At 45.9% G+C, this 20,170-nt stretch overlaps 1 long non-coding RNA gene and 1 pseudogene across 1 annotated transcript; one reads left to right on the top strand and one right to left on the bottom strand.

The window, feature by feature from the left end:
- Positions 1–2,843: 2,843 nt before the first annotated feature.
- Positions 2,844–18,220, bottom strand: LOC134509694 (medium-chain specific acyl-CoA dehydrogenase, mitochondrial-like; annotated as a pseudogene).
- A 118-nt stretch (positions 18,221–18,338) lies between these two features.
- LOC134509747 (uncharacterized) lies at positions 18,339–19,345 on the top strand. Its single transcript, XR_010069400.1, has 2 exons — positions 18,339–18,922; positions 19,053–19,345. It is a non-coding gene; the product is annotated as an uncharacterized LOC134509747 (long non-coding RNA).
- Positions 19,346–20,170: the final 825 nt, after the last annotated feature.

Raw genomic sequence — 20,170 nt, 5'->3', positions numbered from 1 at the left:
CGACTAGAGAGACATTGAGGTGCTGGAGCGTGTCCAGAGAAGGGCAACGGAGCTGGTGAGGGGTCTGGAGCACAAGTCTGGTGAGGAGTGGCTGAGGGAGCTGGGGATGTTCAGCCTGGAGAAAAGGAGGCTGAGGGGAGACCTTCTCGCTCTCTACAGCTCCCTGAAAGGAGGGGGTAGCCAGGGGGGTCGGTCTCTTCTCCCAAGGAACAGGCCATGGGACAAGAGGAAACGGCCTCAAGTTGCACCAGGGGAGGTTTAGGATGGATATTAGGAAAATTTTCTTCACTAAAAGTGTTATCAAGCATTGGAACAGGCTGCCCAGGGCAGTGGTGGAGTCGCCATCCCTGGAGGGATTTAAAAGCCGGGCAGACATGGTGGTGAGGGACATGGGTTAGTGGTGGTTTTGGCAGTGTTGGGTTAATGGTTGGACTCAATGATCTTAAAGGTCCCTTCGAACCGAGACAGTGCTATGATTCTGTGGTTCAGTAAGGCAAGCGGAACGCAAGCTGTGACAGGATGTCTACTGCCCAGAGTGGGGGTGACAGGGACCATGGTGGAGCAAGGGCGTTTTGGTGAGCAGCTGCAGAGGAAATCACAGAGGGGTTCAGGTGGGGAGGCACCTCTGGAGGCCACCTACTCCAGCAGACCACGTCCAGGTGGGCTCTGACTGTCTCCAAGGATGGAGACTCCACAGCCCATCTGGGCAACCTGTGCCAGGTTTTGACCCACCCTGGCAGTAAAAAAAAAAAAAAAAAAAAAAAAAAGCATGTTTCCTTGTGTTTCTAGTGGGATTTTGCATGTTTTAATTCATGCCTGTTGCCTCTTGCGCTGTGAGTGGGCTCCCTCCGCTTCCTTCCATCCCCTCAGGTGTTGATGCGCATTGACAGGATCCCCCCGGGCCTCCATGGCCTGAACCGTCCCAGATCTCAGCCTCGTGCTCCAGACCCTCTGCCGTCACCACGGACTCTCTCCAGTACATCCAGGCCTTGGACATGGGGATCCCAGCGCCGGACACTGCACTCACCAGCAGCCAGCCATTTCCAGGAGGTTTGGGGAAGGTGCGTTCTGCCAGCGCTGAAAGAAGGGCCATCCATGGTAAAAAATCTCAGAAAAATTCCTCCTTCCCAGCTGTTCTTGCTGCAGATGTCGTTAAATACATTGTCCTGGTTTGAGGGACACAGGTCTAATTTCTCTTCTAACGCTTGGGAAAACTGCACTTTTACAAGACTCTAGTGTCTGAATTTTGAAAATATTTACTTTAGAGCTAGCTCTGGTGGGCAGGTTTCAAGGTCTCAGTGTTTTCGAGCTCACTGGGTGCGGGGATGAGGAGGAGTGAGACCCGGGCACTTGACCCAAGCTGCCAACAGGGTTATTTCATGCTGTGAACGTCACGTTCAATAAAAATTAGGAAATTTGCTGAGGAGTTCTCTTTTCCTTGATGGCTGCGATCCTGAGAACTCCTCGCCCCGGTGCCGGAGCCCAGAGCCCTTCCCTTCCTCCCAAAGCCGCAGCGCTGGCAGTGTCCAACATTTGCTGTCCCCTGCGGGGAGTGCACGGCTTCCTGATGATGGAACAGGCTGGGTACAAACCTTGTGTGTTTTATGTTGGTATCAGGATCAATACTGTTCTTTAGTGTCAGTTATCTAGTCTTAGCCTATTAAATCTGTTTATATTTCAGCCCTCGGGTTTCCTTGTTTTTTCCCCAGTTCTCCTTCCTGGGTGGGGAGGGGTCACCGTGTGACAGAATAATTGTCTAAATATATTGTCTAAATTGTGGGTTTCTCAAACTATAATACACATGTACTAATGGAAAGGAATAATAGGTTTAAATATACTGGATTTGAAATAAACGCGATGCCTGAGGAAAAGCTACGCACTTCCACTTGCCTCACCCTGACAGAGCACTGCCTTGCTCAGGAAGCGAGGTGGTGAGAGGGGCCGCGCTCCGGGAAGCCGGTATTCTCTTACTGGGCAGCATCTAAATCCTTGAGGAGAGAGGGCGGCAGCGCAGGGCTTCGGGGCGCTGAGCTGGGAGGGCTGTGGCGGAGAGCAGCAGGGCCGGAACGCGCCTCGGACACTGCACAACTCGCCTGAAATACAATTTAAACGATGGGGCAAGCAAAGCGAATAAAAGCAACCGCACCTCTCTGCTTAAAAGTAGTTGTGGTTTTTTTTTTTTATTAGAATGCAGCGATGCCTGTTGGAAACAACATTTTGATCATCTAATTTTACAGTGGAAAAGCACTGCGTTGCGAGGTTCTCATTTCTTGCCGCTTATTGTATCTGGGGTAATACCCGAGCTTAGAACAGTGCTGTTATAACTGAACATAAGGCAGTTTCCTACAGGTTCTCCCACATGGGACCAGTTAAAATGAAAACACACTTAAAATTGAACGATCATACTTCTTTTTTCCTACGTTGATAAAAACACGTACCTGAATTTCTCAAGAGCTGTCCTTAACGTTCATCCACGAAGAAGAAATCTTGCTTAAGGCACAAGCAAACGGATGTTTTCTTCATAAACGCTACGGCCTTCTTGGAGGCACAGAGATAAATGCGTTAAAGGACAATTTCTGTCTGCCGGATTCAGAGGACTGAGATGGCTGAGTCACAGAAAAGCAGCCCTATTATACTGTATGTTTTGAAAACAAAAACTAGTTTCTGGACGCAGGTAAAAATACAGATAATCTGCAAGTAGTAATAACACCACTGTTTGAGAAAAATAACACCAATCTGTGTTGTAATTTATGAGACTGTACGTTTCTGAAAGGTCCATAAGTCAGTATATAGTCACTTCCAATTTTTTTAAAAGACGCAAGTTGCTAAAGGCCACAAACCCCCACTGTAAGCATATTTATTTTAGCAAGTGGTGATGTAGAGACCATGTGCTGCAGCATGGCATTCCCGAGGAAGCAGAACCGCTTTTTTAGATTTCCCTGAGATTTATTAATTTGAAATCCGCCCAAACTCCAGGGCTAAAGGAGGGGGAGCAAAACTGTATCATTATAAACAATACAGAAACACCTAAAATCCAATTCCTTCACAGACCAAAAAAAGAGAAATTAAAAAAAAATCTGAATTTTGTGCACTTTTTTGATCGTATAAATTTTCCAGGGAAGGTGTTTACCTCTTCTCCCACCAAAAGCCAAAGATCTGAGTGAAAGAGAGTGAGTGGGGAAAGACGACCACCAATCACTTTGGAATTCAGAAACGTTTAGAAAACACCAAGTTTGCTAGTCAGGAGGCACGAAGTGAGGGAAGGGGCGGGGAGTACAGAAGTGCTGCTTAATTGCATAGGCAACAGAAAGATTTCGAAGGAAAAGGCGTTTTTCCAGGCCTTTCTAATTGGACTGCACAAAAGTCTTCTTCCATGAGAACACAGGACTACAGCGGCGCCAGCCGTGCTTGAAACACATCTTTAAGCCTTGTATTTGCCAACGTGTTCACGAGCGATGATCATCCTTTGGATCTGAGCAGTTCCCTCATAAATCTGCAAAGTGGAATTAAAGTAACGATAGCTGATCATTTTTTAAGAAAATATTTTAACGGGTCTTCCTACGCTTGTAAGCCTTTGGTAGCACTAATCCGATGTCGATTAGTGTGTGCAGAAAGACAGAGAAAACCGAAAAAAAATCCAGCATGGCTTGAGTAATGACAGTGGGCTAATCCCAGAGGAGACATGGAGAGACAGTCATGCTCTCACACGCCCCCATCAAAGCTCAGGAAGGCTCTCAGGAAATTAATGGACACAGTGGGTGAAGAACAATGGGGAAAATGTCTTATCCGGGGAAGAAAATACCTAATTTAGGCTTTACAAAGGGGTTTGGTTCGTAAGGCGATGGGAGTAGCTGCAAGAATCCCTGCCAATTAAAGACGGGAAGTTTTCTGAATTGGAGAAGTTAAGTCACGAGGGCCTGTCCCAGCAGCCTGGATCTGCGGCCAGACAGACGCCCAGAGCACAGCCTGGACGTGTAAGAGTGTCACCAGTAAGCGCCGCAGCACAACTGTGTCACCCTGACAAATACCAAATATACGGCAGAAAAGAACAGGTGGAAAACAAAGTTTCTTTACAGGAAACATACGGCCAAAAGCATTTACCGTCTGGAACTGGGCAGAAATATAGTGATGCGCAATCAAGAGACACGGATGAAATAATTGTAAAGACAAAAGCCTTTCCTGTATTCTTTTGGGAATGAAGGGGAGCAGAAAAACACCAAAAAAAAAAGTAATACTAAATCTGATTAATTTGAACAATCAAAACCAAAAAAGTCTATCTAGCCAGGCATTCATGACGGATCAGTGTAATGGAAACTCTAAGTAACTGGGATCCTGTAAAATGAGTTTCAGCTTTCAAATAAAACTTCTAACCCTCCCACCCTCTTTCTCTAGAAACATATGGAACCCCCCAGGAAAAAAAGCCCGATCATAACAAAGTTCAGTTGCTCATTCATTTCCTCGCTTGCAGGAGCGCAATTAGGGCTAAGAACCTTTTGATTCCAAAACAGCAGTTTTCTATCCTAGAACAGAAAAATTCGTGGCCAGTGAGAATACTTTTCATTTTAAAGTCAGCTGTAAGAGAAACTTCAACCACCCAGAATCTCACGGATGGCAGCGGTTACAACCAACATTACAGAGCACAGGCCACATGCATTTCTTGATATCGTCTATTTTTATATGTTTTATCCGGTCACTAGTAATGTCAGAAAGAGGTGAAAAGATACAAAATTACCGGGTTTCCTGAACATAATTAAATCGCGTTTGCTGAATAAAGCACTGTAGCTTAGTATTTGCTAAGAGCAGAATTACGACATCGAATAATTTCCTGGTAATAAAACTGCAGAAAAAGATTTGGGGATTATGGGTGACTACGGGCTAAACATCAGTAAATATGAGCACATTTTGCTGTTGAGTTTTGTTGTTTGTTTTTTGGTTTTTTTTTTAAAAAAAAGGCGCAGCGCTCCGGGCTGTGTCACACCTCTGCTAATACGTGCAAGATAATTACTCCATGACACACAGCGCTGGTGATATCTTCACTGAAGTAATCTGCCCGGCTTATGACACCAGAGTTTCAGACAGAAGTGTTAAAGCACAGCAAGAAGCGATGACGAGAACATACATAAACCACCTGCACTTACAGAACCCCCCAGCACGCATTGCTGTTTTCATCAGTGTTCTCTGCAGTGTTGTTTCCTACGGGTCCAAAAGCTTTGGAACGAAGAGTGCAAGAATTTGAATCGAGTGCAAGAATTCTCGAGTCCGAGAGTTACCACATCAGAAAAACAAACCCACACCACAAACTTTATTTATCTTGCGTGGGTCAAGTTATTGATCTAACGCAAAGAGTTTTGCATGAAAGAATTTGCCTGACTTGAACGCCCTTTCTTTAAATGGATTATTGCTCTCATCCATGAAACTTTTTTTATATACGTATATCATGATTGCAAGTAAGCAGCCATTAGTTTGTTTTATATAACATGGATGCATTACTATAAAGATGACGTTCTCTTGTTTACTTACCTGGTAGATTTTAGCATCTCTCATTAGTTTTTCTACAGGATATTCGGTATTAAATCCGTTCCCTCCAAAAATCTGCACTGCGTCTGTAGCCACTTGGTTGGCGACGTCTCCAGCGAAGGCCTTTGCAATGGAGGCGTAGTAGGTGTTCCTGCGACCAGCGTCCACCTCCCAGGCAGCTCGCTGGTAAGCCATGCGAGCCAGCTCCACCTTCATGGCCATTTCAGCAAGCATGAAAGACACTGCTTGGTGCTGCGGGTGATGGAATGCACTGGGTTAACACCGCCCGCTGAAAATTCCACGGCATCCGAGAAGAATACAGTCTTCTCAATTTCTTAGTTTGCAAATTTAACACGCTGGGGAGATTCGACTTGAGGAGTTGTACCGAATTTGGATCAGGCTCTCATAACTGTATGTTGAATTAGACTTTTAATTCTAAAATTCATGTAGTCACAGAGATCAAGTACTGAATTATGAAGTTGTGCTTTACTTTTTATGAGATCTGTATTTAGTTTGATGTTTATTGGTATTTCTTTCGGCCTGGTAAGCAGCGTGACCAGCGATGTGTTCTATTAGTCTTAATACCGTTGAGTCTTGTTTCACGTACCGCAAGGAGGTTTTTTCCTTCCCTGAACTTCCCTGTGCATTAGCGTTGAAGAACTTAAGTATGGCCTGACAGTCCACAAGTTTCAGGGTTTGGGGCAGAGTTTGCTTTGTGATTTTACTATTGTCATTAATAAATTATTGAAGAATCCCAGGAGTTACTGCAAAGCTACATTTACTTAGATAGCACTGACCTATGCACTTGAAAACAAGCAATGGCAGAGATAATAAATCACACATACTAAATATCAAGGAATGACCTTGAAAATTCACTAGTAGTGCATCTGGTATGAAAACAGAGCTTTTCGATATATTCATTTTCATATATTTAACTTACTTCAACAATTGGTTTCCCAAAGGTTTTTCTCTCCAAAGCATATTTAGTAGCTTCATCGAGCGCTCTTTTTGCCAACCCAACAGCACCAGCTGCTACCTGAATTAAACACAGTACAGAGTGAAAATCAGAAATTCCTATCATATTTATGAAGTAACTTATTTCTGATACTTACAGGTGGTCTGGTCTTATCAAAAGCTCCCATTGCGATCTTGAAGCCAGCTCCTTCAGCTATTAACACGTTTTCTTTTGGCACTCTTACGTCTTCAAAGACAATACCCCTTGTATCAGAGCAGCGCTGAACCATGTTCATTTCCTGAAAAGGGAAGTTTACAGACGGGCAACTAAATTACATTCTTCCAAGGTACAACACGTTTTCATTCCTTAGTTTCCTCAAAGCATAAAGAAAGCTCCCCCCTCCCCGCCCCCGTCAAACACTACATTTTTATCTAAAAATCACCACATACACACCAAATACTAGTTCTGCATTTACTGATCCGCATGCCCTTTATTTCTCAAAGCCGGGCAGTTTACTTTCTTCGTTTGTGAAATTAATTCTGTAGCTGTAATCACTCGTTTGTGTTTTTCTAGTTCAATTATATCCTTTTGAGATGAGAGAGGAAAAAGTAAAGAACCTAAAACGCAGGCAGTAGTAAAATGCAGCTGCACTACAAACACACAAATAAATAAATGAGATGTTCAAGATTTCCGACTCCTTTCCTAATGTTCAATGTCCAATTTTCCCTGCTACCAAAAATAGTACTTTCTTCTTTCTTTCTCCTTCTTTTCTTTCTTTCTTCCTTCCTTCCTTTCTTTCTTTCTTTCTTTCTTTCTTCCTTTCTTCCTTTCTTCCTTTCTTTCCTTTCTTTCCTTTCTTTCTTTCTTTCCCCCCTCAAACAAGAACTCGCCCAGTGTCTCAGAGGCCCGTTCCCTGAGCAGGAGAAGCTAACATTAAAGCACGCCATGTTTACGGTTAGTTGTCCACCTTGCTGCTTACACTTTCAAGGCTTGCTACTTCATTTTAATTGGCACTTGTCAATTAAGTGGGTGGCAAAGATTCTTTTGCAGCTCTGCAAAGTCATCTTACTTGAGACCACTCTGAGTAATTCCTTATCTGAACTAATGTAATTACTAAGTACGTCTCATGAATAGTTTCTGTGTGCTGTGGAAATGGAAAGATCATTGAGCACATGAAAACATTCGGTGGCTTAACAGGCTTTTTTCTTTGATGGCAATTTGATGCATTACGGATTTGGAAGTGAATAGTAATTCCTGGCTTGTCAAATCAGAGATCGCTGCTCACCTTTCTTCCAATTTGGATTCCAGGGGTATTTGCTTCCACAATGAATCCAGTAAAGGCTTTGCTTGCAGGAGCTTTTGGGTCTGGATCGGTACGAGCTAGCAAAAAATACCTAGTGGAAAACAAAGAAGAAGGGAGTCAGTTTATCCTCACAATTAACAAGCAGATACTTTTTTAGCTCGTATGTTAAATATTTTTATGTGCGTTTGTACCATATAATACATCTATCAGTAAGTTAACAACCCTTCTTTCTTGGACCTTCCAAAAATAAAGCGAAAGGGAGTGAGGGAGAGGAAGTGGCAGTGCACCTCTTACCACAAAAGTCAAGATTTAAAAAAATTACTTCAGATCAACGTGCAAAGGTTCTGCACCTTTTCCATGTAATCCAAGTCTTAATAATACGATCAGCTTCACAAATAGTACAAAAGAAACGCATTCACAGCACAGACGTGAAAATTGTTATTTAGGAAATACAGTATTGCTTACAGAATGTTATGTTATCCTCTTGATTTCAAACATCATAATTTTATTCTTCTCAGTATAAGCTTTAAGTAAGTTTTTTTCTGTTAGAAGTTAAACAGTTGTAAATCACATTTATGGTGTTCAGTAAGATGAAAAGATAGCTGGTAGATTCTCTTTGATGGTTCTGCCTTAAACCAGGAAATAAATAACGAGAAAATTCAGCTTTATCCATAAATGTATAAAGTTTTTCCTCTTGAATTCGAAAGAATTTATGTGTTGGGGATGAGCACGATCTTATGTGAGACATGATGAAAGAGGTCGATATTGTAAAGCACGATCCATAGGCACCACAGCAAAATCTGGATTCTTTGACACTTGGAAAATATCTTTCCTTAAGAAAATGAAAGACAAACTCCCGGACTGTGGTGTTGCCTATCTTCACTAAAAGTGAGAGATGTTTCCAGTAGAATCAGAAGCAACTGGTCCGGGTCAGCACACTCACAAAGCAAGGTCGCTGGTAACATGAGCCTCTCGAGCACTTTGCGAGTTAACTCATACTGCTGCTGCCCTTCCCTGAAGAGAAAGCGGAATTGATTTTGTTTGATAGCAGCAAAATTTGAGAGGCATTTTTGAAGGGAGTCTTGTCATCGCTCAGTTTCCTTTTTAGGCACTGCACAGCACTTGGGACTGCTTTCTCATACCTTGTCCTGATAAAGTGGTCACTGATTAAAGCGCAGTGCGATGAAACATAATGAGCGTTCGGATTTATAGCAGATCTTTAAAGAAACACCAGCATCTACCTTGGGTTGTGGGGGGGGAATGACACATGTCAGTATAGAACAGAATAACAGAAAGTGGAAGGTGAGTCAAAAGTCAACACACCAGTTTGCTTTCCCACCATTTGTGATCCACATCTTCTGGCCATTAATAACGTATTCATCTCCTTTCTTCTCAGCCTTTGTTTTTATCCCAGCCACATCAGAGCCTGCTCCGGGCTCTGTTACACAGTAAGCCTAAAAGAAAACAAAACACAAAATCTGGAGGAATAAAAATTTTCATTTTAAGCAACCACAAATTATTGCAGAATTACATGCACCAAACTGACCTGCAAAGGTTTTAAATTAACTGCACGGAGAACACCAAAATATGACAGCAAACAACCCCAACAGCTGTCTGAGCAAGAATCCAAACACGCTAAGGTTAATTTTCCTTATAAATCCATAATAATACTTAAAATTGTCTTTTACTTTAATGATATACAGGACCATTCTGTACTTTTTAACAAGTCATCACTTCCTCATGCTTCGCAAACTCTGATAGAAAAGCTAAGGATCTCTAAAATCTGAAAATAAGAGCACAGGGTAACATTCTACGGTTACTGTGCGCTCCATTTTATGAGGCTTAGTTGTTCAGATTTTAACCCATTGCACGTGAATCTTTACTCCTTCCCGTGTAACAAGTACTGCTTAGGTAATATTTAAGGTTCGTAACTGCAGTTTAACGCCCATCTGAGTTGAGTGTGTGCTCACATAAGCCTTGCATTTTTCTTAAACTCCTACACCTTCTCTTGAAAGGGAAATGAAAGGTATTAATTTTCAGTAAGTGACTTAGGATAGTTTTCCAGGTAACATCTTCCATTTGCTTATTGAATATATCTAGTTCAATATTCCTTGTCTTTCAGTAAATACCACTGTTAATTTACAAACTAAAACAGGCTAAGTTGTGAGTAGGTATCAGTATTTTAAACAAACAAACCAACCAACCTGATTAATATGATTTAGGAACATTCCACAGTGTTCCTAAGCTATACTTACACACATCATTGGCTCCTCTGTCATTCTTCCTAAGTATTTCTTCTGCTGCTGCTCATTTCCCGCAATGATTACTGGCATTTGCTGCAAGAAAATGGACCATTCATTCACCTTTTCAAAGGGCACTGCTTCTAGTTTAGAGGAGGTAAGAAAAGACAGAACTCACCCCGAGGGAGTTCGCCTCGATGGCCGTTTGGACGCCCGTACATCCATAGGCTAACTCTTCCGTAATAAGGCAGGCTTCAAAACTGCCGAGGCCAAGGCCACCTACAGTTGAAATATTTGACTAAAATTAGTTAAAAGTGGAACTTGGGCCCCTGGCTCAGGCTGCCCAGAGAAGCTGTGGCTGCCCCATCCCTGGAGGGGTTCAAGGCCAGGTTGGACGGGGCTTGGAGCAACCTGGGCTGGTGGGAGGTGTCCCTGCCCAGGGCAGGGGGTGGCACTAGATGGTCTTTAAGGTCCCTTCCGACCCAAACCATTCTCAACCCACCCCAACCCACTGATACCATTATGGTATCAGTGATTTACAAAATTTACTTATCAAAAACACATTCCCCCACGTCCATTTAATTGAGCACGGTGTTCGATTAGGCCTTCCCATCCAAGCTTTCTAAATGAAGTTTCGTCAGATTAGTTAACAGGTGACTTTGGAAGGACAGCTCGCCGTGCCAGGCTGCTTGCCTTCTTGCTGTGGGCCATGTTGCACTGAACGGCAAGAATGTACCACTGGAATCTTTTGACTACTTTACATCTGAGAATTTTTTTAAGAGTTCTTATGAAGCAGAGAAAGGGCCACAGGGGCTACCACAGCGCTTAGAAATAAAAACCCAAAGCATCTGTATTGGTCAGAAAACCAACCCAGTGGTCTGTTTCTGACACAAGCCAACACTTTGGGAAGTGCATAAAAATACAGTAACACTACAGCAATACTCCCTCAAAATATTTTCCCCAGCCTTCAGGTGACTTCCTCAGCCAAAAGGATCTTCGGTGTCTTTGTCAGCTAACCCCTGATAGACACTTCTGTGAATTTGCCCGGCCTCTTTTTGAACCTGTGTACAATTTTAGCATCGGTATCATCCAGGGGTAATGAGTTTCCCAAATTAACCCTGCACTGAGCGTAAAACCATCTCCTTTCGTTTATCCTGAGCCTGCTGCCTTCGTTTGCTGCCTTCTGGTTGTGTGAAGGGGACAACGAGCCATGGATCCCTCTTCACGCACTCCATGACACTGGCGTTTCAGGTGTTTCTCACACAGAAGCTGTTCTCTGTCTTTTATCATCTTTGTCATCCGTTTAGGAACCTTCTCCACTCCCACAACACCCTTTTGGGGTGGAAGGATCAACACATTAAAGAGGCAAGAGCAGTCTGGATTCAAGCAGCAGCAGAATTATGGCTTCTGCTTTTTTTTTGTCATTCCCTCCTTAATTTCTGACCTTACAGTTACGGTTTTGACCACTTCTGGGCATCATGCTGACATCTTCAACAAACTATATATTATAACCCCAAAAATATCTTCTTTTTTTTTTGTTTTTTTTTTTTTTAGAGGTAGTAACTTGTTCAGAAGACACTGTTTTATTTAGGAAGTTTGGATTGCTTCTTTCCTTCCTTGTGTGCATCATTTTTCCTATTTTGAATTTCCATCTGCCGTTTTAACAGTCACCTGGTTTCACAACCTTCTCTACAGCTCTTTGCACCAGCCTCACCTTTCCTATACTGAATAATTTAGGATCATCAGTAAACTCTGTGGCCTCACTATTGATGTCCTTTTCCAGATTATTTCTAGATATTCCAAATAGCACAAGCACCAACAAGACCATGCCGCTGATTTTTCTGCTGTGAAACCTGATGATTTTTCAAATTCATTTTGGAAGTTCCAGCATTTTTATACCAAGCAGGCAGCTCCTGTTCACACACTTATTAGCTACTTCAGAGAACCCTAATTATTTTTTGTGCCATGACTTCCTTTTACAAAAACCCTTCGTTTGTGTATGTCCACTCTAGCTGTACTTCACCTTATGTGTTCGTTATTTACACGGCGTATCAGGCTCATTGGTATTTTCCCAGCTCTCCCTCGGGAGAGCCTGTAAATGGTGTCCAATTTGTCACTTTTAAGTTTTAATTTAATAACGGAGCGATTACACATTGCAATAATCCAGCTATTTCAGCCGTGAGTTTCCCTAGAATTTGTGATGGAGTAAATGTCATCATCACAATTGCTCCTTTCGTCTCTTTGTGCCTTAGCCTCATTAATTACATTTTTGATACAAGTTATACACTCTGATGAGTCTTCAAAAAAAAAAATAGGGTCTGCTATGGACATTTCCACAAATTCTTTTTCACACAATACAGATGCAATAAAGAAAATCTAAAAATTTTAACATTTTTTACCCTGGTCAGTCACATACCCAAGCACTGCCAAAGCACAGCTGTACCTCATGTCACCGAAACTGGAAAACTGTCCTTCTGGAAAAAACTCTTAAATTGCTGCAGCCTGCGTCAGAGACTAGATCAAAATACGACTTTCCAATTTCTCTGCCTCCACAGCTGAGGCGGTGCACCAGGGGAACATCAGTCAGTTGTAATTGTGGTAGAAAAACTGGTTGTAAGTTACTAAATCGTGATCTGTCTAATTTGTTGCCGGATTACATCCACCCCTAATAACATTTGTATGTGTCAACCCGCCTACTGATTAAATTTACAGTGCTCAAGCATGCAACTCTTCATTTTATACAGAACGCATAATTACACATATAAAAATCCTCCAAGGCCTTTTCTTTGTTTCATTTTACAGATTAAAAAGAATGTTTACTTACCACAGCTTTCTGGTATGTGTGAATTTATAAGACCGAGTTCCCAGGCCCGTTTTATGAGCGGAAGAGGATACTGAAATAGAGAGGGAATGTCACTGCCTGATTCATCACAGTTGATGTTTTAAATTTTACACAGGTTAAGATAAAAATCTATTTTTCCTCTACTCTATGGTAAATTTACCTCTCCAGTTTTGTCATACTGTGCAGCAACAGGAATAATTTCCTCCAAAGCAAATTTTCTGTTCATCAGTAAGTTCTATTAAAAAAAGAAAAGTAAAAAATAAAGTCACAAATTCTGTATTCTCTGCCAGTTGTCAGACTGTGAGAAAAGAAAAAAAAACACGACAAGTCTCAGGTCCTTCCAGGACAATTCAAACTGTGAGGACCCACCGTCCTGGGCCTCTCCAGAAACCAGAGAAGCTCAGCTTCCTCCTTCGTCTGGAGAAAACCTCCACTCATCTCTAACGAACATGTACAGTGCACTTAATTACTTCTGACGCAATTATTCACAAAATACTGAAAATGCAGAAGGACGTACCATGTACCATAAAATGCAGTACCAACAGAAATGAGAAGCTGGCTGTGCTAATTGAATGAAGGAGACGGAGGCAGATAAATGTTCCTTATTTGACAGTTCTGGCTACCCAGTTCCAAACATCTACCTGCTGACCCACTAAATTCACTTTTACATACATAATACACCAAGATGAGGATGAATTCTTTACAATCAAGTTCAACTAAGGCTACATACAGTTATTTTAACGTTTTAAAAGCCAGCATGAGATAATTATGCAAAGCTAAGGCAACTTTGGCAATGAAAAAAGCTCAAGACAGATGTTAGTTTAAAAAGGAAGAAAATCTCATAAATATCACACGCATACCTGGAGAAAAACATAATTTTGGTTTGCGAACACTTTTAAAAAAAAGAATAGAAATCTATTCAGAATAAACACCTTCATTGTAAATTCATGCCAAACGGCAATACAGTTGGTTTGGTTTTTTCCTAACACTGCAATTTGTCCTTAAGCATTGTACTTCTTGTAAAAACTGCAGTACTTACCAAAGCTAAAGCCAGCTCCAGGTTTGCTTATGTGTACGTTTTGAGCAGGTTTACTAGAACGTGCTCTCCATCCGTGGCCTGCAATGGTTCGGAGCATCTGCTAAAGAGAAAGAGAAGATGAGGTGTAAGATCTTTGCAGCTCAAGTCTCCTAAAGCCACTAGCCCGGCTGCAGCACAACTGCAGAACGAAGCATGAAGAACACGGGCAATGACAAGTATCAACACAGCGAAAAAGAAGTATTTTCAGAAAATACCGAAAACATCTATAAAGCTAAAAGGTGAAGAAATGCAGGAAGACCACTGCTAGGCGTAGAAGCTCTGAATACTGAAGAGGTAAGTGAGTGTATTAATGGTTCAGGATTGTATTTTCCAGTAGGCAATGTATTACTCATCTGGAGTTTTCCCAAGCCACAGCCATTACAAAACGGTACGTTGCTTTCTCACCTAAGTTTTACCTTCTTGCCTCAGCTTTCTTACCTAACTGTTACCACCACTACATAGAAAAAAACAAACCAATCAAACAATACCCACAAACACCTAGAGAGACCTCAGTCCTCCCAACTTTTCATACCTTATTTTACCTGGAAACAGACAAGAAGATAAGGTTGAGGAAAAGCCAGGTAATTGTAATGACTTTTTTTTTTTAATTAAGGATGACCCAGTCCCATATAACTTTGTCACCAAAAAGTTTTGTCTAAACTAGCAAAAGTCCTAAATTCAATATAATGCTAAAGGTGACACCCTACAAGAAAGAAGCTGCCAAATTCATGCTAGAAAACCCAAGTCGATCATGGTTTTCGTACCTGAGTGGTGGGCAACACTGACGGTTACTCTGAAAACACCCAACACCCAACACTGCCCCCAACAAATAGAAATACGGATTGGAGAGGGGGGTTCATACCTGGAGGTGGCACAAAGGGGTGACAAAGGACCACAGTTCACAACATGTAGGGATTTGGGCAACGACCTGCCCGCTCTGCCAACCTCCCTGTCGTTGGGTGGATTCAGCGACAAGTCCCCAGTGGCCAATGTCGCCGGTGGCCATGCTCAAAGCCAACTCCTCGCGCATTACACCAGCTCTGCCACCCTTGGAAATGCGGCCGCGGCACGATGGTTGGTGGGGGCTGAACTCCAACCACTGATGCCCAAAGCATCACCCTTGGTCTGTGAGGGACCGGCTGCCGTCAGGTGGAGCTGCCTTCTCTGACCTCCAGCATCACTGTGACGCTTTGGGAAGCATCTGCGTCCCACCGGGGGACATGGCAAGGCTGCCCGAGGGAAGGAATCTTAGAATCATAGCATTGTCTCCGTTCGAAGGGACCTTTAAGATCATTGAGTCCAACCATTAATCCAACACTGCCAAAACCACCACTAACCCATGTCCCTCACCACCATGTCTGCCCGGCTTTTAAATCCCTCCAGGGATGGTGACTCCACCACTGCCCTGGGCAGCCTGTTCCAATGCTTGATAATCCTTTCAGTGGAGAAATTTTCCCCAATATCCATCCTAAACCTCCCCTGGTGCAACTTGAGGCTGTTTCCTCTTGTCCCATGGCCTGTTCCTTGGGAGAAGAGACCGACCCCCCTGGCTACCCCCTCCTTTCAGGGAGCTGTAGAGAGCGAGAAGGTCTCCCCTCAGCCTCCTTTTCTCCAGGCTGAACACCCCCAGCTCCCTCAGCCACTCCTCACCAGACTTGTGCTCCAGATCCCTCACCAGCTCCGTTGCCCTTCTCTGGACACGCTCCAGCACCTCAATGTCTCTCTAGTCGTGAGGGGCCAAAACTGGACACAGCCCTCGAGGTGGGGCCTCACCAGTGCCTAGTACAAGGGGACCATCACTGCCCCAGTCCTGCTGGCCACACTATTGCTGACACAGGCCAGGATGCTGCTGGCCGCCTTGGCCACCTGGCCACGCTGCTGGCTCATACTCAGCCAGCTGTCGACCAACACCCCCAGGTCCTTTTCTGCCGGGCAGCTCTCCAGCCACTCTGCCCCCGGCCTGAGGCAATCATGGGGTCGATGTGACCCAAGTGCAGGACCCAGCGCTTGGCCGCGTTGAAGGACACAGCTGCTGCCCAAGGGAAGGACATGGCTGCCTGAGGGAAGGATGGACACGGCTGCCCAAGGGAAGGACGCAACTGCCCAAGGGAAGGATGGACATGGTTGCCCGGGGGAAGGATGGACACAGTTTCCCAAGGGAAGGACACAGCTGCGTGAGGAAAGGAGGGACACGGCTGTCTGAGGGAATCACAGAATCACAGAATTGTAGGGGCTGGAAGGGCCCTCTGGAGATCATCTAGTCCAACCCCCATGCTAGAGTAGGGTCACCTTAGAGCAGGTCGCACAGGAATGCGCCCAGGCGGGTTTGGAATGTCTCCAGAGACAGACACTCCACCACCTCCCTGGGCAGCCTGTGCCAGGGCTCTGCCACCCTCAAAGTCAAGAAGTTCCTCCTCATGTTTAGGTGGAACTTCCTATGCTTAAGTTTGTGCCTGTCCCCGGGCACCACTGAAAAGAGCCTGGCCCCATCCTCCTAACACCCATCCTTTAAGTATTTATAAGCGTTGATAAGATCCCCCCTCAGCCGTCTTTTTTCCAGACTGAAGAGACCCAAATCCCTCAGCCTTTCTTCATAAGAGAGGTCTTCCAGTCCCCTCAGCATCTTGGTAGCCCTTTGCTGCACCCTCTCCAGCAGTTCCCTGTCCTTCTTGAACCGGGGAGCCCAGAACTGGACACAGCGCTCCAGGTGCGGCCTCACCAAGGCAGAGTAGAGGGGGAGGATGACCTCCCTCCACCTGCTGGCCACGCTCTTCTTGATGCACCCCAGGATGCCATTGGTCTTTTTGGCCACAAGGTCCCATTGCTGGCTCATGGTCATCCTGTTGTCCACCAGGACTCCCAGGTCTCTTTCCACCAAGCTGCTCTCCAGCAGGTCAGCCCCCAACCTGTCCTGGTGCATGGGGTTATTCCTCCCCAGGTGCAGCACCCTGCACTTGCCCTTGTTGAATTTCATAAGGTTCCTCTCTGCCCAACTCTCCAGCCTGTCCAGGTCTCTCTGGATGGCGGCACAGCCTTCCGGTGTGTCAGCCACCCCCCCCCCCCCAGCTTTGTGTCATTGGCAAACTTGCTGAGTCTGTCCCTTCATCCAGGTCATTGATGAATGTATTGAACTGACCCCTGGGGAACACCACTCGTCACTGACCTCCGACTGGACTCTGCGCCCCTAATCACAACCCTCTGAGCTCTGTCTTTCAACCAGTTTTCAATCCACCCCAGTGTCCAGTCACCTAACCCACACTTTCGAAGCTTCCCTGTGAGGATGCTTTGGGAGACCATGTTGAAAGAGGGAAGGAGGGACATGGCTGTCTGAGGGAAGGATGGACACGGTTGCCCAAGGGAAGGACACGGCTGTCTGAAGGAAGGAGGGACATGGCTGTCTGAGGGATGGAGGGACACGGTTGCCCGAGGGAAGGACATGTCTGCCCGAGGGAAGAAAATGGCTGCTTGAGAGAAGGATGGACACAGCTGCTGCCCGGGGAAAGGAGGGACATGGCTGTCTGAGGGAAGGATGGACGCATCTGCCAGAGGGAAGGAGGGACACGGCTACCCGGGGGACGGAGGGACAGACACGGCTGCCTGAAGGAAGGAAGGAGGGACATGGCTGCCTGAAGGAAGGAAGAAGGGACACGGCTGTCTGAGGGAAGGAGGGACGGACGCGGCTGTCTGAGAGGAGCAAACGGCTGCCCGGGGAAAGGAGGGACATGGCTGTCTGAGGGGAGCAAACGGCTGCCCCGGGGAAGGAGAGACAGACGCGGCTGTCTGAGGGAAGGAGGGACGGCTGCCCAGCCGCCCCGTCCCAGCGCCCTTCACCCTTCCCCCAGTTCAGGAGCCGGGCGGGGAGCCGGGGGCGGGCGGGCGCGCAGCGGGGGCTGCCCGAGCCGTGAGCCGCCCTGCTGCCCGGGGCGGGGAGGTCACCCACAACTTCTTACGGCAGGAACGCTCTTAATTCCTAGGGGGAGGGTTAGTACTTCAGCAAACAGCTTTCACGGACGGCGTATCAAAGCATGCCACCGGCGGCGCAGCCGAGTCCGCCTCGGAGGCCGTGAGGGGAGGCAGGGTGCCCGCGAGGCCGATGGCGGACTGGGAGCCCGCGGGGCCGATGGGGGCTGGCAGCGCCCGCCCGGCTCCCCCCCCGGCTCTTCACCCTCCAGCGTTCCCCGTTCCCCCCTCCCTCGGGCCGCTCACCCGGCTGGCTGCAAACGCCGACATCTTGGGGAGGGCTCGCGGCAGTGCCGGGCCGCGGAGGCGGGGCCGAGGGGGGCCGGGCCTGCCCGCCCCGGCCCGGGCGGGTCCGGACCCCGCGGGCCCGAGGGGCCTTTGCGCCCTCCATTTCCCCGCCCGCAGCCGCTGACGCTGGTAACATCTTTATTTTTATTTTTTTTTGTTTTAAAACGTGAGGTTTCATGGCGGTCTGAGGCACCGCCGGGAGGTGTGCGGGGGGGGGGAGACGGGGCTGTAAAACGCTCCCGGCTCCGGCTGCACCCAAAATCATCAATCTTGCAAATTATCAGCCCTTTTTTTTTTTTTTTTGTATTATTAAAATTAAGTGGATTAAAGCGGTGTTACTTCAAGCTTTATTAAAATACGCTTTGGAGAGAAATTTGATTTCTCTATGAGCAACCTCCTTTGGTACGAGATTTTTAACCGAATTACTGAGACGTGAAGCCCCTTTCTCTGAAAGCTGGGTTTTGGGGCAGCGTTTTAATTTTGCATGACGGTTCCAGGTAAGGTGTGCCAAGTATTTTTAGTTGCGTTGTTGCCTGGGTGTGTTGGGTTCTGGGTTGCTGGGTTTGTTGCCGACGGCTGTAACTGTTGATTTTGTACCTACCGCAGCAGAAAGGCGTTAGGAGGAAGCTGGCCATGTAAGAGTTATTTTTTGGCACACTTATCAGGAGATTAAAAAGAAGCTGATGGTAATCTCGTACAGGCTTTGTACTGACGTGACTCCGGGCATTTACTGACTGTAGTAAGTACTGATTTTTCACTCCATTAGCAGTGGATTTTTTTTCTCCCTGTACTTTGAGAGCAGTTGAGTAAAAGGGGATTTGTAACTTTGTTATTAAAATATTTAATGAAGATTTTTTGTGTTCTTCTAGCTTTAAATGGAGTCTCAAGGACACGGAATTGTGTGGCTTTGGGGCTTTTAAATATCATCTCTCAAGCCTGCGTTCTGTGTGGCATCTTACATGGTGGTTCTCCATAGGTCGTTCTTCTGACTATGGTGTGGTACTCCTGAGCAGACCACTTTTTATTCATGTATTATTTATCTCTTATTTGTATAGTTGCATACCTCATATCTCAGTATTCCTCAGTTCATTTAACATCACAACAGCCCTGTGATGTAGAGAAATATATTCATCCCATTTTACCAATAAAGGTTTTAACAGTTTTGGTTTTTTTTTAATGAGCAGTGCAGCTTTTACTGTGAGTACGCTAACGAGGATTCCACCCACAACGCAATTCTAGAGACAGGTAGGCGGGTCAGTATCACAAAATCACAGAATGGTTTGGGTTGGAAGGGACCTTAAAGATCACCCAGTGCCACCCCCTGCCCTGGGCAGGGACACCTCCCACCCGACTGGGTTGCTCCAAGCCCCGTCCAACCTGGCCTTGAACCCCTCCAGGGATGGGGCAGCCACAGCTTCTCCAGGCAACCTGGGCCAGGGGCTCACCGCCCTCAGAATGAATTTCTGCCTGAGATCTCATCTCAGTCTCCCCTCTTTCAGTGTAAAACCCTTCCCCCAAGTCCCATGGCGCCCCTCTCTGATCCAGAGTCCCTCCTCAGCTTTCCTGGAGCCCCTTTAGGGACTGGAAGGGGCTGGAAGGTCTCCCCGGAGCCTTCTCCAGACTGAACCCCCCCAGCTCTCTCAGCCTGTCCTCGCAGCAGAGGGGCTCCAGCCCTCCCAGAATCTCCGTGGCCTCCTCTGGTCCTGCTCCAACAGCTCCGTGTCCTTCTGCTGTTGGTGGCCCCAGAGCTGGAGGCAGCACTGCAGGGACACCTATAAGAATGCCATAGACTAAGGACCTTTACTAGTTGCTGGAAGGGATTTAGATACAGCCGGGATTGGAACTGTTATTTCTAAGCGTCTTCAAGCTTGGGATCCATAACCCTTTGGCAAGTAAAGAAGCTCCTTTAATTTGGGGTACAGAGGGCGAGAAGGTCCAGCCGCGGCAGGGGTTGAACTGGCTGGAGGCAGGAATGCCCGGGTGAGGT

Source organism: Chroicocephalus ridibundus, unplaced genomic scaffold (genome assembly GCF_963924245.1).
Source record: "Chroicocephalus ridibundus unplaced genomic scaffold, bChrRid1.1 SCAFFOLD_26, whole genome shotgun sequence".
Classification (NCBI taxonomy): Eukaryota; Metazoa; Chordata; class Aves; order Charadriiformes; family Laridae; genus Chroicocephalus; species Chroicocephalus ridibundus.
The sequence above is the reverse complement of the archived record's forward strand: the minus strand, read 5'-3'. Positions and strand labels throughout refer to the sequence as shown.